The following is a 19,579-nucleotide window of genomic DNA, read 5'->3' as shown; positions in this document are numbered from 1 at the left end:
CCCAGAGCAGGTCACGACACTGCTGTCCCACCGTTCTCTCCTGGTCCATGGGAGTCAGGGTTACTTTACATGAAGTGAGAGCAACCTTGCCTGTCAATCTGCAGGAGCTAGGGAACGGCTGACTCTCACAATCACACAAGGATGGAAATATCAGTATCTTCCAACACCTGGGGAAGTGAAGGAACTCATCCTTGGTCACAGAGGGATTTGGTAGCCAGACCTTGTCTGAAGAGTGATAAGAGCTGATAATAATATATCACTTACTATACATTAACTAATGTAACCTCCACAGTAGCCCTAAGAGGCAGGGTACGTAATGTGCGTGTCAGTGCTGAACTTGACACCCGGGGCCTGGCTCCAGAGCTACAACTTCTAACCATTAGACCACACTGCCTGGCATTACGATAGAGAAACACTGCAAACAGAAACTCTAACCCAAATGAAAAACCGGATTCCGTTTTGGATTAGCAGATACAAACTGCTATACTTAAAACAGATAAATAACAAGGCCCGAATGTACAGCACAGGGAACTACATTCAATATCTTATAATTAACTATCACGAAAAACTAAACAAACAAAATGGATTTCCAAGTCAAAAACTGTTTACCCAAGAGCTTACTGTAAAGCGCCAACTGCTGAAGACTCAGCTACGACAGCCCTGCCCTCCAGGCACTTTAAACCTACCCTAAGTAGCTCCTCATAAGGCTCTCTTCACCTTCAAAAAAAGGGATTGAGCATTGCCTCGCTGTCTCCTCTGTAGCTCACAGGAGAGGGGAGATACAGGCATCCCTGTGGTGGTGAACTGTGGGCCATAAATTTGGTTTGGAAATGGCTTACTTTGGACCAACAGAGATGCCACGGCAGCTGTGCCAGAGACCTGCTTCATAACTTGGGGAGCACAGCCTAGAGATGAACAGGTTAAAGGCAGCTTCAGAATAAGCTCCACCTGCCCTCCCCTCTCCCCAAGATCCTTCCTGGCTTCAGAAGAGCTCCCAAAAGTGTCCATCTAGAAATGACTGGCCCCCAAGGCCAAGTAAAAAAGTAACAGAACAGCCGAGGACCATTGCTAAAGACCGTCTCCAGTCATTTATGGTGTCTCATCTTTATCTATTTTAGGAACTGCGGGAGTTTGTGACTGCTTTCCCAAAAATAGATGAGTTCTATAAAATGGAGGGTTTTTTTTTATTCAGGTATAGTTGATTTACAATATTGAATAAGTTTGTGGTAGAAAATACAGTGATACACAATTTTTAAAGATTATACTCCATTTATAGTTTCATAAAACATTGTCTGTATTCTCTGTGCTGTATAATATACCCTTTTAGTTCATTTAATTTATACATAGCTGTTTTTAACCTCTTAACCTTTTACCTCTTTCTCACCCCTCTTCTCTCCTCTCTCCCCACTGGTAACCACTAGTTTGTTCTCTGTATCTGTGAGCCTGTTTCTTTTTTGTTATATAAGTGACCTCATACAATAATTTGTCTTTCTCTACCTGACTTATTTCACTAAACATGATACACTCCAGGTCCATCCACATTGTTGCAAGTGGCAACATTTCATTCTGTTTTATGGTTGAGCAGTAGTCCATATGGAGAAGGCAATGGCATCCCACTCCAGTACTCTTGCCTGGAGAATCCCATGGATGGAGGAGCCTGGTGGGATACAGTCCATGGGGTCGTGAAGAGTCGGACATGACTGAGCGACTTCACTTTCACTTTTCACTTTCATGCACTGGAGAAGGAAATGCAACCCACTCCCGTATTCTTGCCTGGAGAATCCCAAGGATGGAGGAGCCTGGTGGGCTGCCATCTATGGGGTCACACAGAGTCGGACACGACTGACACGACTTAGCAGCAGCAGCAATAGTCCATTGTGTGTGTGTGTGTGTGTGTGTGTGTGTGTGTGTGTATCATCTTCTTTGTCCATTCATCCATTGATGGACACAAGTTGCTTCCGTATTTTGGAATAATAGAATGACTAGGCCCTAATAGAATCACCCAAACCTCCGGGGACCCTAGGACACTGCTTGTTTGGTCATCCACAGATCTACTTTTATACTTAACAACCAAGCTCTATGATGCGCTCTGCACTGCAAGGTATGGAAAGCAGAACACAACCAGCATAGCCCTGTCCTCAATGAGCTTGCACTCTAGGGTAATCGAGAACAAGCAACCTGACATCGACCAAGTTAACAAGGGAATAGGATGCCACAGACTGAAGAGATTTCATCCTTGGGACTCTGTAATGCCACAAAGCCACAGAGTCCAATAAAACTTTCTGCAATGATAGACACATTGTATATCTGTGCCATCCAGTTTATAGAAGCCACAAGCCATGTGTGGCTATGAAGCACTAAAACATAGCTAATGCAACTGAGGAACTAAATTTTTGGTTGTATTTAATTTTAGTTAACTTTGAATAACTATATGTGGCTAGTGGTTGCCAGATTCAAGAGCACAGCTATTGCAGGGGATGGGGAGTTGGGGATGTGATGGCTCACCCTTGCTGGAGTTTCTCCTAGTTGAGCCAAGCTACAACAGATTATACCAAGAAGCAGATTCTGAGATAATTTCTGCATTTGGAAACTGGACATGAAAAACATGAATTTATTATTTATAGGTTTCAACAACAGAACATCCCAGCAGTTCATCACAGTCCGCCTAAAGTCACAAAGGCAGATTTTTCCTCTCTTCTTCAGGAGACAGGAAGGACAGGCTGGAAGTCCCCAGCACCACCCATGACTGGGTCATTTCTCCCAGCACACAGACAAAACTCAGTCTGAGTCACCCTGCTGGGACTGAACTCCCAGGCCAGCGAAGTCTGCTGTGGGCTCAAGAGCAACCAGAATTGGTGGAAATTTTTGGAGTTAAGCAGAGGCAAGCTGTCTCCCCAAAGAAGCAAGCCATTCCCCTCTGAGGAAGAAATAGCATTTTCATAAAAATCCTCACATCCCTTCCTTCTTCCTCACCAAAAGACAACAAAAACAAAATAATTATGTTAAGTATGATTGTGTAATATGGGAGCCAAACAAAAGGGGCCAGGACAACTGTGCGTTTGCAAATGGCTCCTATTCCCTCCCTCTCTCCTTGGGGAGTGTGAGCGGTTCCAAAGCAAACATGCAGAATTTTCGTGCTCTGCTCACATTTGTAAAGCAGGACAAGCACTTGAAATACATTTAAACAATCCATCCTTTCTATTGGAAAATTAAGCTACCGATAGGGACCATCTTCACCAGAGGACAGACATGGGCAAATGAAATCAATGTTAGATAACAGTTCCTTCTGTCTGAAATGTGTACATGCTGATCCTTGCCCTCAGTTTCCAGCAGAGTGCAATGTAAACCCTGCCACAGCTTTTGCTCAGGGAGACCATTCCACGACCACAAACTGTGTTGGGTTTGACAGACTGCCAAGTTTCCACGACAACAGAGGGAACAACAGAGGCAGCCTAAGTTTCCATTGAGGAGGAGATATTCTATTCTTTATAATAGGGAGTTGCTTTCACAGTTCTACCTGTACCATGCTGATTTCACCAGCATCTAAAATTCTAAAATGGCATTTTGCTAGTAACATGCCTATTTCTATAGTTTTCTCAAGTGTAGAAGTGGGGGTGCAGGAACCATACTATACAACCAGAGCAATGGTTTGGAAGTGTGAGATCCACACTTGGAAGAGCAAGCAGCATTCCCTTCATGATGTTGTTGTTGTTTAGTCACTAAGTTGTATCCAACTTTTTTCCACCCCATGGACTGTAGCCCACCAGGCTCCTCTGTCCATGTGATTTCCAAGGCAAGAATACTTGAGTGGGCTGCCATTTCCTTCTCCATGGGATCTTCTGGACCTAGGGATTGAACCTAGGATTGAACCCTGCATTGTAGGCAAATTATTTACTGCTTAAACCACCAGTGAAGCTCCTCTTTATGATATCAGACTCAAAAATCACAGGCCAAACTCAAATAATTTGAGTTTTTTTTTTAATAAATTCATTTGTAACACAGCTTCAGTTACTCACTATTAACTTTTTTGTTTCATTTATAGATTGCTACAAAACAAATCATCCCCAGACTTAGTGGCTCCAAATTATTCATCATGTCTCTCAATTCTATGCGTTGGCTGGGCTCAGCTGGATGGTTCTTCTGCTCCACATGGTTTCGGCTGAGATAACGCACAGGCTTCATTCAGCTGGGAGCCGGGCTGGGGCTGGAACACCCACTGCGACTTCATACACTGGTGCCTAGTTGGAGCGGCTGAAGGTGCAGAGGGCCTGGTTAGGTCTCCCTCTCCAGAAGACTTTCTTCTTTTATCCATGTTGACTTCTTTCAATCCTTAATCTCTTGTCTAGATGTCTAACTTTCTGTCACCAAACTTTTCTCCCCATTCAAGTTCCAGTTCCACACTAACTGAAGTTATCACTCTTAAGAAGCGAATGCTTTCATGTTTCAAACACTACTGTTAACTTCCTCAGACCTCCCGCTGCACTGTCTTCATACAGCTATCAAAACCTTCTACATACTTTGTTAACATTTATGTATGTGCATGTCTAGAAAAGACTGTGTCTTATTCCTCTTTATACACACAGGGCCTAAGCCAGAGCCTGATCCAGTGCAGTTGTTTAACACATGTTTGAAGAATGGATGGGTGAATATCAAACCTTACCTAAAAGATATCCCAAAGAAGCTCCTTTTTCTATCACTTACTGTAAAAAGAGATATTCTTTGTCAAACCACCACCAAATAAATGCTTAACACTCTCAAATGCAGAGTAATGGAAGCTGTTTTTCTCCTTTTTTTTTTTTTTAAGAAACATCTATTAGATAAAGGAAGCCATACATTAACCACAGGACTTTCCCCTTGAATTAAGGAGGAAAAACATTCCTGAGCCATTGAAAAGAATGCAGCTGAATGGCTGAGACAGTGTCCATGGAATTCATTCCCAGTGAAACTGGCCTTAGCCTGAGAATCCTCCTCACAAAGCTTGGAAGTTGTTCCACCCCCCAGATAAGTCATGTCACCCACAAGACAGGCAGTAATCCGAGATGCCCAAGGTTACTAAGCCTGAAATGTGTATGTTAAGGCAGGAAACCCTGACAATTTAACAGCCAATGTGATTAGCACTCTAGTTTTTCTGGCAGCTACAATATGCATGTACTTGAGTAAAAACAAAAGCCAGATTCACTTATAAATCATATTTTTGACACCCTGAATTTACTTTTTTTCCATAGAATCAACGTTGTAAATAATGGTGAGTGTCCCAGCCCAATCTGCTAATGTCAAATTGGAAGGAAGAGAAGGAAAAGGAGTCTTCCCTGTGTGCCTGATAAGTAGGTAACAGGTATAGTCAAGGCTTCCAGTGCCAGGCCCCCCAGCTGGGTAGAAATCCCTGGCCCTTCACACTGTTCCTTCCTGCCTCAGGACTTGGCATGTGTGGACCCTTTTCCCTGGACTGTGTTTCCACCTCATAAACTCCATTCATCCTTCCAATCTCAGTGCAAATGCAGTTTCCTCAGGGCATTTGACTTCTCTGCTAGGTCAGAACCCTATGATAAGCCTCCACACACCCTCTACTGTACACTGTGGCCTGTGTCACGATTGAAATTAAATGACCAACTATTTAATTATACATTTCTTGCCCCCTACCCCTCCCCACTAAGCCACTGCTCCTTGCAGGCAGGAACCATAATCTGCTGGATCCCCAGTGCCTGGCAGGGGCCTTGCCCAAAGTGGGTGTGTAATAAATATCTATTGATTGAATGAATGAAGAGGAAACTGAGGCTCAGCCAAGTTAAGCTAGTAAGCGGCAGGATACGTCTATAAGTCTGACTCAGTGGCCCAGATTCTCTCTATGACACCACATGGCCTCCTTCAAGGCAGGACAGTGAGGGCTGAGCCCTGGAGGCTGGATGGGGAGGTGGGCAGGGGTGGAGGTGGGTGGGACAAATGGAGCTCTGCTGTTAGCTCTGGTATCAGTAGCAGGGTTCTTGGCAGTAGCCCCTCTGGTGGACAGGAGAGAAGACTGGCTCTGCAAGCGAAGAGAGCTTTCCTAAGGGAGGGGATTTTTTCCTCCTTATGTTTGTAAGTCTAAGTCCAGCTCAAGGTTTTAGTACTCAGGCACTAAAAAGCGTTTCTGGGAGATAAATCTATTACTGAAAGAGGGGAAAAGGCCACTTGTGGAGACAGTAAGTCAAGAAGCACATTCCAGGACGTCCGGCTGCAGCTCGGCCCGGTCCCAAGCTGGCCCTGTCCGCCTGCTGTCACCGGCTTGCTTCACCATCTGCAGAACCGGATTTCGGCCTTGTTCTCCGGGACAGGGGGCCGCGTCCTCAGGAACGAGGAGGAGCCAATTCACACGAAGACATCCTTCACCCACCCACTACCTAATCCATCATCTGCCCTGAAAATCCACATCCCCACTTTTGCCCGCGCTCTCACCCTTCCCTGACCTCGCAGCCCCCGCATTTACACAGGTGCACAGGCGGGCCTCGCTCAGGGCACCTCAGAGCAGCCCCAGAGATGGAGGAGGGGAGATAAGGGAGGTCAAAGGGGGCGGGGGCTGCAGCGTGGCGGTGTCTGCTCTTCTTCTCCACACCTCCCCGGCAGGGCCTGACAACAGCATGCCGATTAAAGGGCTTTTCACGCTGCTGAGGGAAAGCAGACGGCCCCCTCCAGCTGTTTGGCAGCTGGAACCACTTGTGTTGTTTTAGCCAGGAGAGGCCTGACCCTCGTCACCCCAGCCCCGCCCCCTCCCCAAGGGAGGAATTCCGTGGTCACCCCAGCCTGTCCACCCAGCTTCCCTCCTCCACTCTGTCCCCCACAGCTATGGAGACAATCAAGCAGGACCCAGGGGACAAGGCTGTCTTACACCAGGTGCCATTGATGGGGAGGGGTGGGGAGGTGGTCAGTGGGTTCAACAAAGCAGCTGAGATCCTGGGTGGAAAGAGGCACTAACAAGGTCGCAAAGGTAAACCTTCTAACTCAGACCCCATCCACATCCCCAAACCATGCCCCATGCCAGCCTATTTGAACAGCGAGCACGGATCAAGTGTGGGTTAGGGCCCAGGCCATCAGGTTTCTAAAATATGAAGCATTCTTCTAAGCGATGGAGCCAGATTCAAAAAGCTACATACTGTCTGATCCCATTTATGTGACATTCTGAAAAAGGCAAAACTATATGACTAGAAATCAAATCTGTGATTGCTGGGAACTGGAAGTAGGAGGAGAAAGGGGGAAGTGGTGATATGCTCTATCTCGATTATGGTGGTGCTGATACAGCTACATAAACTTGTTTAAAAAAAAACAAAGTGTACACCTAAAAAGGCGAAAGTGTACTGCATGTAAATCATAACTCAATAAACAAAAAAAAAAAAAAAAGAGAGAGAGAAGCACAAAACTAAAAAAAAAAAAAAAAGGCATCAGACCTCCCATAAACACACAAAGAGGTCTCTGGAGATTTTTCTGCCCACTCCCTTCAATGACCAAGCATCATGCTAGGTGTGTTGGGGGTTATGAAAATAAACAAGAACCAAGGTCCTGCCCCCAAAAGTTGATCCAGTTGCCAAGATGGACCTGTGTACAGCTAATTTCATCGGGACAACACTTTCCAAATCAGCAACCAGGAAGCAAAGCCTGAGTAACAAACAGACGAAAGGAAAGAACATTTGAAAATGGGGTGCCTGGAAATTCAAGATGTGAGATGCCTAACTCTGAGAGAGAGAGAAGACAGGAGAGGAAGGAAAAAGAGGCATGCGTTCAGCAAAGAATAACCGAGCACCCATGCTGAGTGTTGGGGGCAGAGCAGAGTGAGAGACTAACGCAGACTACAAGGAAGCAGGAGGATTTCTCAGAAAAGGGGCTGAATCCGGGTGGCAAAGGATTTCCCCAAGCAGGAAGGCACCCTAACCAACAGCAACAGGTACACAAAGGTAAAGAACCAAATTCAAAACATAGTTTCAAAATGACCATTTACAGAGGATACAAAGCTTTAGGGCTAGGGTGGGAGATTATGGAGGGTCCTGAAATTCCCATTTGTCTTTTTTTTTTCCTTGAAGAATTGGAAGCCAGTGAAGAAAGTAAAAGACAAGACCAGAAGATCAGACATGAGCTTTAGAAATCTCTGGCAGGGATCTGAAAGACAACGGAAACACTGATTCGAAAGTTCCTGTAGCTGAACAGAAGAACAAGAGGAATCCCAAAAAGAGGGGGCATACGTGGGCCAAGGAAGTGGCTGAGTGAGGCAACTGGATGAGTTAAAAGCACCAAGAACCAAGCAGCGGTAGGGCTGCTGCCCAGAGGAGATGGTCTGTGTTCTCCATCACAGCCCCACAGGATTTCCGCAAGGCTAGGAAAGGAAAGGGGGTGTGCCACAAGCATGCATGTCAGCAAGGAAAAAGGAGACACAGAGGACAGGTAGGGATGAAAATATTTCTTTGAATGAGTGGAATCCTTTAGCTTAAAATCTGTTTAGGTTTTAGCCCTACAGGGTGTCAAGCCTTCTGATCAGAGACACAGAGCATTTATTTTTGTTTCCTGCTTGCAACACCCCAGTCACTAAACCCCAGTCAATGGAACTGAGCGCACAGAGAAAGTCACCCACCCATCCCCCATGCCCCATCCCTCAAAGTCTGCCACCAGCATAAATAAAAACTCCTCTCTCTCCAAATCAAATAAACAGTACACTCTCCAGAACCCAGATTTTTTTTTTCAGTTCTCTCCATCCATTAGCACTGGAAAAAAAAATAAAGGTTAAGTCGATGGTATTAACAAGGGACAACAAATTGGTCTTGGATTCAAGATTCATCCAGGAGATGGTGATTTACAAGAGAGAATTCAGATGTGGGATTCAAAGCCCAGAGGACAGTGAAGGTGTTCTTAAGGACCTGCTTTGTTCTAAGTACCCCCCCTTGCATCCCAGTGACACACACGTCTGGCAGTGTTAACTTGCATTATCTCTCTACCTGGCAAGAGCAATTTATTCCACTAAGGTTAGTGGCTCCTTACACGGTTACCCTTGGATGCTCCCACAGGCTCTGCCCAGGGACATGCTCCAGGTTTTCAGTGGATTTTTCTAAGAATGCAACTATCTCACACGACACTGAGCATAGTGGCTACTGGCAATATGGCCCAGATACAACTCCTGCACATCCTGGCCCTGACCACCATCCTCTGCCCCACCCTCACTAGCAGCATTTTACTAACACGCGACATTTGTTTATAACCAGGGAAATGAGGGAGGTCAGGCTTGAGGGTAATGACTATTGTGGGAGAAGACTGGGGTTGGTCCTGATCCAGCCAGGTGCTGGGCAGTAATTGAGTCCCTCTGGCTGGAAAGATGAAGTCCCCAAAACAGAAGTGTTTTCATGGGAGGCTGAGTGAGATTATGGGGAAAGTAGGAGGTGCAGAGGTTCAAGATCACTTTGAGAGATTCTGGGTGTACACAGAGCTATTTCAGGGTCTAGGTGACCAAGAGACACAGAAGTGAGTCAGGTCCTTCCCCCCACCCCCCAGCTGCCTGAAGCCCAGCCTTGCTCTGGCAACTAAACCAACAGCTTTGGCAAGAGCTGGAACCAGTTCCATTGGCCCAGGCTCGGGTATTCTCTTGATGCACACTGCCAGCAGTAAGGTTCCTTTTAGGCAAAAGGGGAAATTATGACTCGTTTGTGGAACTATGTAAAGCACCCCAAAGTAGAAACTGAGAGAAACTGGGATTTGAGCAGATGAGAGTCTTGTTTCCTTTGTAATTTTGGAGTAAAGGTCGATGTGGTGCCATTTTGTCATCAACAGACAGAAGAGACTTGGAAATACCAGTTCTAAGAGAGATGCTAGTGGAAGTGCAGGTCCACTCAGCAGGCTGCTGGAGTCAGACAAGCACCAGAACTTAGCAAGATTTTGCAAAGACCAATTGAACATCCAGAAATCCATTTTCCAAAACAGCAATACCGGATGCAGTTGTCAGGCTCCCAGGCTGGTCAACAAAATGCCTCAGTAACTTGTTATGTGGCTAAAATACAGCCCAGAACAGTAGGGTGGGAGCTGGATAGTCCCCCACAGGGCTGGTCATCTGTTTGAGAGCTGAGGCCTGAGTGTGTCCACTGTACGGACGCACACACGTGTATGTGCACACACTCACACACTTGCTAAGAGCCCTGAGAAAGTACTCTTTTGTAGGGCACAATCACCACCTCTGGTTCAGCGGAGTAGGGTTAAGAACATTGGGTGGGGGGAAGCTGCTAGCTGAGTTACTTGCTAAACAATGACTCTGGAAGTCTTCACTTTCCTCTCCTTGTGAATTTGCTCTGCATCGTCAGCTGTAAGTCCTTTAACACCACAAAATGTTCCTTAAAGGAGGGGAATGGACACCCTGTTTAGTGAACCCCATAGTACCCACAGAGATCATGATCAGACACTCCTGCCCCCCTTCCCCGCAACAATGCATCACTTGTGCAGGTGATTCCCTACCAGCGTGCATCCTGCCCCCACCCCTCACACCGCCCCCTACAGTTTTCCTGAGTAGTGGAGAGGCCCCAAAGCCCCCTTTGGCACTGAACCCCTTAACCTGAAAAACAAACTCTGGTCTTGACCAAGTCTCCCTCCTTGCCTCGCGAGAGGGCCACCACCTCACCATCCACCTCTTGGAATTCTTGGTGCTGTTGGGGCTGTTGGTGTTCTGCCGTTAGAAGATATTTGTCCACTCACCCATTTTGCAGTGAGCCCTCTAGCCTTTTCCTCTGACTGCTCCCCTTATCATCACAGAAGGGCCCCAAACAGCCTCACCCCAGCCCACCCAAGATAAAAGACTTCCACACGAAGTCTAAACACAGCAAGAAGTATTACAGGCAGGCGTATTACACCCTCCCGGCCCCTGGGAATTACTGCGTGGCTCCATGATAACTAAACGGAGAAACGGGTGTACTTTCAATGTCATGGAATTATCACGGAGGAAAATGTCATTTTAATGCCCATTCCGCTCGGACCAGATCCTACAACATATACACACAGGCTCATCTTCGTCTCTACTTACAGAGGGGAGCAATTTATCTTGACAAGGAAGATAACAGAGGGGAAAAAAAAACACTTTATCCACAACACTTGAGGAAATCCACTCCCTTACAGCGCTAAGCCCTGGGGATGAGAGCCGAACAGCACAGACTAAAACAAACAGAAGAGGAAATCCCAGTCCTGCTATGTCATCAAATTATGTGGGGGCCATGCGTGTTTCCTTTTCACTGCTATTTCCACTGTCATCTTGAGATCCTGATGCAGCGTGCCGAGCTCCAGATCCCCAAACACACAAGCGTAGTCACACACTCCCAAGGCCTTCAAAGTCACTTACAGACAAAAGAGAAGAAAGAATGGAGCCCATATGGGCCGGCCATGCGCCACTTAAAACCTGATGCTCTCACACTGTCTCCAGGCTGAGGGTCCCTGCCACGAAGCTCAGACAAGGATTAATTACTGTTGTCCAGAGCCCAGGCTCACATCTTACTTTGCACAAGTGTGAGGCTGTTCTGGGCAGAGGAGAAATCCTGTTGACCCAAACTGGGGCCAAAGAAAAGTAAATACAACCATGTCAGGCTCTGCAGACAGGAAAGGAAGATGACTGGAAACCCGGAGCAAGCCCACTCCTGAGAGAGACAGAGAGAAAGGGTCTTCCAATCCCTTCAGGTCCCAGGCACAGAGAAAGCCTTTCTTTTAAGGATTACAAACGTGTAATGGACTTTGGAGGACCTTTTTCTTTCAGTCCAGTCATTTCTGGAGTTCAGATCTCCCTCAAATGCTGGATGAGTGACCTGACTGAAAGGAACATCTACCTCTGCACTTAGCAGATCCCACCTGGGCAGCCCATCCTGTGGAAACAAGGTGGTCAGGGGCAGGCCAGCACCACTCAGCAGAGCCTGCAGGACACTCTGGGCAAGCCCGCACAATCCCAGGGAATGGGACTGCTCGGGCTTTGTGCTTCGAGGTATATCCCCCCAGAGACAACATCATGCTAAAGACTGTTAATCCGGGCTCAAAGGGGGTCTCAGGGCCAAGGAAACGCTCACAATATAAAGTAAATAAAAGCAAAGCAGAATATCATATGTATGTGTGTGCAGAGAGATAAAGATAGGTAATACTAAAGAGGGACAAATGTGTGTGTTTAGACACACATATATACATGCATACACACACACATATAATATGCACACATGTTTACTTAAGGATACCTTCTTTCTACTCCAGAGAGGGAGACAGAGACAGAGAGGACAAAAGATAGAAGGAAATACACCAACATGTTAACACTGGCTCTCTCCACATGGTAGGAATATAGATGGGTTTGTTTGGTGTTTTCCTTTATGTTGTTGTTCAGTTGCCAACTCCTGGAGACCCCATGGACGGCAGCATGACACCAGGCCTCCCTGCCCCCACGTTGTCCAAGTTCATGGGTCCATTAACTTGGTGATGCCATCCAACCACCTCATCCTCTGTCTCCCTCTTCTCCTTCTAACTTCAATTTTCCCAGAAACAGGGTCTTTTCCAATGAGTCAGCTGTTTTCCTTTAGACTCTTCTTTATTTTCCAAGGTTCCTACAATAAGCTTGTGTCAAGGGAGTTTGAAAGTGAAGCAGACACAAAACTGCATTGACCCAGGCCTGCCTCTTTCAGCAAAGTTGCCACCAAAACTGAAGCCAGGGACTGGGGGAAGCTTGCCTCCCTGGAAGAGGGAGGGGAGGGTGCCTTCCTCTGGGCTTCTTTATCTCCTGGCGTCTGATCAGGTGTCCTGTTCTGCATCACACACACAGCTCTTGTAAAGAAGACACAGAAAGACTTGGCCTCCTTTCCATGGGCTGTCATGTGGGCCTGGATGGTCCCTCCACCCAGGAAACAGCCTGGTCACCACATCATCTCCTACTCCAGTTCAGGTGGCCCGGTGAGGGAGTCTCAACCTTTCCGACTGAAAGAACTCTGACTCTCATCTTCCAGTCCAAAACCGTGCATGACAGGGTTTGCCAGTGCATTTGGCGGCCTTCCAAAGAGCGCACATGTAGCCTGCATCAGCCATCACACTGCAAGGTGATGATGGGTGCTGAGTATGCTGTCTTCTGGGGCGGGGTGAGGTGGGGGTGGGGGTGGGAGGAGGAGAGAGGAGAAGTATAAGTCCATGGCTAAAAATGAGGCCTTGGGGGACAAGCAGCTCAACTTCAGGTATGGGAGGGAAATGGGCTTCCCCGGTGGCTCAGAAAAAAAAAAAAAAATCCTCCTGCAACACAGGAATCGCAGGATATGAGGGTTCGATTCCTAGGTCGGGAAGATTCCCTGGAGGAAGGTATGGCAACTCACTCCAGTATTCTTGCCTGGAGAATCCCATGGACAGAGGAGCCTGGTGGTCTACAGTTCATAGGGTCGGACAGAATCAGACACGACTGAGTGACTTAGCATGCATGCACACATGGGAGAGAAACAGAGGGTCATCTGTCCTCCCATTCCTGCAAGATGCCTTTAGAACAAAATTGTCCCTGCATTTCCTTCCTTGCAAAATGAATCAAAACTTGCAAAGTAGTTTTGTATCCTGGCTTCACAAACTGCCACATTCATTCATGGGATAAACACTTACTAACTTTTCTATGGACCAGGCGTGGTGCTGGGCAGTGGGTACAGTGAGGGACACAGTGACATGGTCCCTACCCTCAAGGGCTGTGCTGAGTCTCTGCAATTCTCCTGTTCATATTTCACATACAGATAATGTCCTTCTAGGTCCTCGGTCCCTCCAAGTTCTACAGAACCGGGATCCAGGCATAGACTCCAGAGCAGGGATAAGTCAAAGCAGGACAAGCCACCCACATGCAGCAAACTCCTTGGTGAAGGTTCTCGGTCTAAAGCATGACAGCCGGCACCCCGAGAAACCAAAGCCATTTCATGAGCTAATCCAGAAAAGCAGACCCACCCTAAAGAGAACCTGAAAACCTGCTGTTAAAGGGATTCCTGAGGCCCCCAGACCAAGTCCTGATGTTGCTCAGGCTCAGACTGTGTCAAGATCTAGGAGAGACTGCCTCCTAGCTTGATCTCCAAAAAGATAGGGCTATGGGTAACATGGGCTTCCCTGCTGACTCGGACAGTAAAGAATCTGCCTGCAATGCAGGATACCTGGGTTCAGTCCCTGGGTTGGGGAGACCCCCTGGAGAAGGGCCACGGCAGCCCACTCCAGTGTTCCTGCCTGAAGAATCCCCATAGACAGAGGAGCCTGGCGAGCTATAGTCCATGGTGTCACAAAGAGTCAGACATGACTGAGCGACTAGGCACAGCAAAGGCACCGTGCTAGAACACTTAACCTTGGGCAGGAAACGTCCTCCTGGGGAAAGGAGAGAAAGACAACTTCCAACTGCCCCTTTTTACCTCAACAGAGTATGTCCTCCCAAGTCCTGATGTATTTTAAAGCATTTTGAAGATGCTTAAAGTAGAAGCATCTTTGCTTTAAATAGATTCTCCACATCAGATCTAAATCTGTTGGGGTCCACCAGAAAACAGCCTTGAAACACTATATTTTAGTGCAGAAGTTCCAAGAAAGAAGACTATATTTATCTAACCTAGGCTATAAAGTGCCTAATTGCACAGCTAAAATTTAAAAGCACTCTGAGAGAAAGTTGGAGGGGAAGGCGTCATAATAGAAATAAATTTGTGAGAAAGAAGCAAGGGGGTCTCATTTACTGTAGGGCTTCTATGTGCAGGTCACAATGCAGCCATCTTGCATAAATTATTTTCAGTGACCCTGACAATCTAAGAGGTAATACTCTGTGTCCCACTTTGCGTATGAGAAAACTGAGGCTCAGAGAAGTTAAGCAACTGCCCAAGGTCACACAGTCATAATCCAAAACCAGAGCTATGACTCCATAATATCACAGCTAGCAAGGATCAGAGAACCATTTTACCCACAAGAGTTACCTGATCTAGCCTTGGCCTACAAAAGGCTCAGCAATCTGGAAAAATGCTATCTGACATGGCTATGTCCTCACATGTAACTACTGAGTCAAGAAAATGTCATCTGCTAATACTCCGCCACCACACTCTCACCGCCTCCCACCCACCCCCTTAAAAAAGGACAGGACAGTGCTCGCTTCGGCAGCACATATGCTAAAATTGGAACGATACAGAGAAGATTAGCATGGCCCCTGCGCAAGGATGACACGCAAATTCGTGAAGCGTTCCATATTTTTAATACATGTAGTTCCATGGCTAATTCATGTCAATGTATGACAAAAACCACTACAATATTGTAAAGTAATTAGCCTCCAACTAATAAAAATAAATGGAAAAAATAAAAGGACAGGACAGGACAGGAGGGCAGTAGGGAAGACTGGCACTAAACAAAGACGCTGGTCCTTAACAGGCCTTAGCACCTGGCCCCACCAACACTTTCCCCAGGACCCCACACTTCCCACCCCTGTGGTCCAGCCCAACCCCATCTTCCCAGCTACCTGCACCCTGGATTGGGGGTGCTCTCTCTCGGGGAACTGCTCTCTAACACAGGTGAAAATAAGAGGGGCAAAGTTCAGAGTCAATGCCATTCTATTTCTGATGTGGGGAGAGGGGGCTGTCCTTATTTATGAGTTGGGGGGAAGATGGATGACAAACCTACTCAATTCTCCAACGGCCAGGCAGCTGTGACATTTGTAATGGGAACCAGGTCTGAACCTTTCACAGGACACAGCAAAGAAAATGCTATTTGGAAACTGCTCTGTACTCAGCAGAAAATGCAGGTGTTAACAGCACAGATTTTGAGTAGTCAGACCTGGGATCCAGTCCCTGAACTTCAGACCTTGGTCAAGATACTCTCTGAGCCTCGGTTTACTCACCTGTGGAGACAGGAAATGGAGCAGTTCTACTGTCACTAGTTGATCTGCAGGATCAAAGATTAGGTTGTTACAAGTTCTTGATAAATCTAAGCTATTACTATATTAATACTTCTATTATTAACTAAACCAAGGTTGTTCAGACTACATTCTGAGTTCCACATGTTCTCACTGAAAATCTTTGGGGATTGATTGGCAAAGTTAAACTTTGGACATTTTGTGAAATTGCCCATTTTCTTTATATTTTCCATTTGTGTGAGTGCATTTCTTTCTAATTTCATAGTACAGTGATTTTCAGCCGTATCATCCAGAGCCATGGCAAAAGGAAGTGGAAAATATTTAAGTTCTAAAAAGTTACAAATTAAAGAATAGTACGACTGTTACTAACTGTAATCAAAATGTCTTTATGGAGAGGGCAACAATGAGTTTTTTTCAATGGCAGAATAATGTTACTACAAACCCACAATTGCCATCTGACTTCCACAAAAAGTAAATATTACTCCTCTAAACACTGTTTTAGACCTCATTCTTTCCAATAAGGGTCACTGGCTTGAAGTAAAAGATTAAAATAAAAACAAAAACATTTGGGTTGCAACAAAAGTGTGCCCTTTTTTGCTTGAGCAAAGAGTGCAGTTTTATTGCAAATTGAATGTCAGAGAAGCAATCACTTTTAAAGTTTTGCTTTGCACATAGTAGGTGTGTCTCCCTGCACACACTAAAACACGGTTTGAGTTCATATAAGAGTACCATGTGTTCAAGATGTCTCAGAGTGGCTGCCCTAGGTGGGTCTCGTTTCGTATAGCTCGTCTCAGAATTGCTCACAACTCCTCATGGGGTGACAGAAGGAGAACCAGTATCCCCATCTCCCCAGATCTTTCAGCCCTGCCTGACAGAGCATGTTTGCCCCTCTACATCCATCCCGGTGATCCTGGGATCACCGGGAGACCATCGACACGGCCATGCCAGCCAGCATCTCTCTTCTTCAGGCTCAGGATTCCCAAAGCAGAAGGATCAGTCCCCAGACCTACAAAACCGCCCTTGAGTGAACAGTGGAGCAGAGACCCACTGAATGCAACTCACCTGGCTGTGGTGAGCAGGGAAAGAGGTCTGCACCCATGTGAACAACGCTACAGCTGAGGCCCAAATGGGTACCAAAAGGCCCCTCTGGCTCCCACTGCCCCTTTCTCCTGACTCCTTCGTTTTTCACATCTCCTGCTCCCTTCCCTGAGTACCACCCACGCCACCCCCGGGGGAGATGGGGGTAAACAGGGCAGGCAGGCAGCAGTCTGAAGTACACTCCAGAAAGCACCCCAAACAGCAGAAGGCTACCCCTAGGGCGTGGCCTACTCTAGCCAGGCAGGCATGCATTCTACTGCAAAATATAACATGTTTCCTAAAAAACCAGTGTCCCACCTCCCCCTCAGATGGGTCCTTTGAGAAACTCTGACTGTGGAGGAGCTAAACCTGTGCTTCCACACATCTCTGGAAAGCCAAAGCCCCCTCCCACTTTCCCAGTGGCCAAGTTGAGTTGGGGGACGGTGGGGACAGACACTGGCAGCTTCCAACAACACACACCTGGCTTCTGGCTGGTGAACCGCTCTGGTCTCAAGGGATGGGATGGAATAAGCCACCACTTGGTTGGGGATGCCCAACACAAGAGAATGGCTCCAAAGCTCTAGCCCTGGCAAGGCTTTGCATACCTCCCCACCCAGCCCACCCCCTGCCTGCCTCCTGCTTCCCTTCTCTTCACATCCCTTGAATCCGATTCAGTTACGGCCAGACCAAGGCTGGGTGACAAGACAGAAAAGCCAAGAAAGCCCTGAACCAAGGACGAGAATCAGAAATGGAGAGGCAGAGAGCCTCTATAAACGGAAGTTACAACCAGATGTGGCATTTTTTTTTCCCTCCTCTCCTTTTTCTGCTGCCAACACAGCCTCCACAACCCTGACAATTCTCAGGAGAATCTTCTCTGATTTTTCATAGATGTTACAAGGGCTAGTACTGCTACAGCCTTCCCAGCCATCCTTTCAAAACATGTGAAACATCTAACTGCTCTCTAGAAATTCCTCCTTAAGGCTCATCTAAATCCCTCACACTGGGACTTTCCTGGTAGTCCAGAGGTTAAGAATCTGCCTACCAACACATGGGTTTGCTCCCTGGTCAGGGAACTAGGATCCCACATGCGACAGGGCAACTAAACCCAAGGCCCATAACTACTGAGTCTGTGTACTCTAGATCTCACCCTCCACAACAGTGAGAAGCCTGTGTACCACAAAGAGAGAGCAGCCCCCACTCCCGGCAACTAGAGAAAGGCCCACGTGGCAACAAGGACCTAGCACAACCATAAATAAATAAATTTTTTAATTAATAAATAAATCCCTTACACTGCAACTGACTTCCTATTGATTAACCTGATTAAGCTGATTTCCTATTGATTCATCCAATAACTATTTCTCGAGTATCCCCTTAGAGACCTGCGTGCATGAGTGCTCAGACGCTCAGTCGTGGCTGACTCTGTGATTCCGTGGACTGTAGCCCGCCAGGCTCCTCTGTCCATAGGATTCTCCAGGCAGGACTACTGGAGTGTGTTGCCAGGCCCTCCTCCAGGGAATCTTTCCAACCCAGGGATCGAACGTGCATCTCTTACATCTCCTGCATTGCCAGGAGGGTTCCTTACCCCGAGCACCACCCCGGGAAGCCCCTGTTAGAGGCCTGACCCAGGGCCAACCTCCAGGCTACAAAAGAACCTGATCTGGCTCCTTCTTCCAGAAGCCAATGCTCTGGTTGCAGAGAAGAGATGGACAAGTAGGAAGGCACCAGACCCTGCCCGCCTCATGCCCTAACTGTCAAAAGCAGTGAAGGCAAGTGGCTACAGGATGTCTAGAAGGATGAGCTGGAGCAGGCGAGGGGACCGCACAGCAGGCAGAGGACATGGGCACCTCTTTGAAGGGCAGATGCGATTTCTGCTCATGGCTGAGAGGAGGAAAGGAGAGAGCTTTAGGCAAAATGACCGCACATGTGCAAGGGACAGAGGCGAGACCAAACCGCCTGCAGCAGAATGTCTATGTCAGCACTGGGCGGGTCCCTCTGTCCTTCAGGCCAGAGGCAACCCTGGGAGGCTTGGGCAGGAAAGTCACTTCATAAAACTGGCATTTTCAGCTAGTTATTCTGGCCACCATGGGTAGAAGAGACGGAAGGGGAGAGAGAATAAATGCAAAATGGACAGTTAAGAGGCACTGGCAGAAATCCAGACCTGAGGTGTTGACAGGAATCTGGGCTACCCAGTGGCAGTGGGGATGGAAAGAAAGAATCAGCTCAGGAGATGGTTTAGGGGAAGATTCTGGAAATCGCTCTCACCATCTTCTGCATCCAGCCCACTTCAGTAATGTGATGTAACTGGGTCACCTCCTGCTTTCCCCACTCCAGGCCAAGCACTGCTTCAGGCGCTGAGGGACGTGTGTCCTTGTCAGGAGCAAGCTTCACACGTGCCCTTTCGCCAGGCTTCTCTGGTGCCAGGTCCTCCCTGGAGAGAGAACTTTCCCAAAGCCCAGCCCTGGAGCCTAGCAACTTCACCCCCTGACTCAGTCTATAGTGTCCTGGGGGACCCTCCTCAGACCTCAGACCCTTCAGGGGCCCAGCTTCTGGCTCCCACCCAGGAGTGTTTGGAAGTGGCTGGGTGGTGTTACTCTGTACCCTGTCAGCCGCCAAAGAGAAAAAGATATCCTCTCTGAAGCCTCAGTTTGGTTCAGGCTTTGG

The 19,579-nt window shown here is 47.4% G+C and overlaps 1 protein-coding gene and 1 non-coding gene across 4 annotated transcripts in view; one reads left to right on the top strand and one right to left on the bottom strand.

Moving 5' to 3' along the window:
- Nucleotides 1-19,579, bottom strand: part of SMOC1 (SPARC related modular calcium binding 1) — a 139,982-nt gene that overhangs the window by 80,608 nt on the left and 39,795 nt on the right. The window lies entirely within an intron of this gene.
- On the top strand, nucleotides 15,081-15,187 carry LOC139035819 (U6 spliceosomal RNA). The gene has a single exon (XR_011488523.1). It is a non-coding gene; the product is annotated as a U6 spliceosomal RNA (small nuclear RNA).

The sequence above is a fragment of the Odocoileus virginianus genome, chromosome 6 (assembly GCF_023699985.2).
Source record: "Odocoileus virginianus isolate 20LAN1187 ecotype Illinois chromosome 6, Ovbor_1.2, whole genome shotgun sequence".
Classification (NCBI taxonomy): domain Eukaryota; kingdom Metazoa; phylum Chordata; class Mammalia; order Artiodactyla; family Cervidae; genus Odocoileus; species Odocoileus virginianus.
This window is presented reverse-complemented; position numbering and strand designations above follow the sequence as displayed.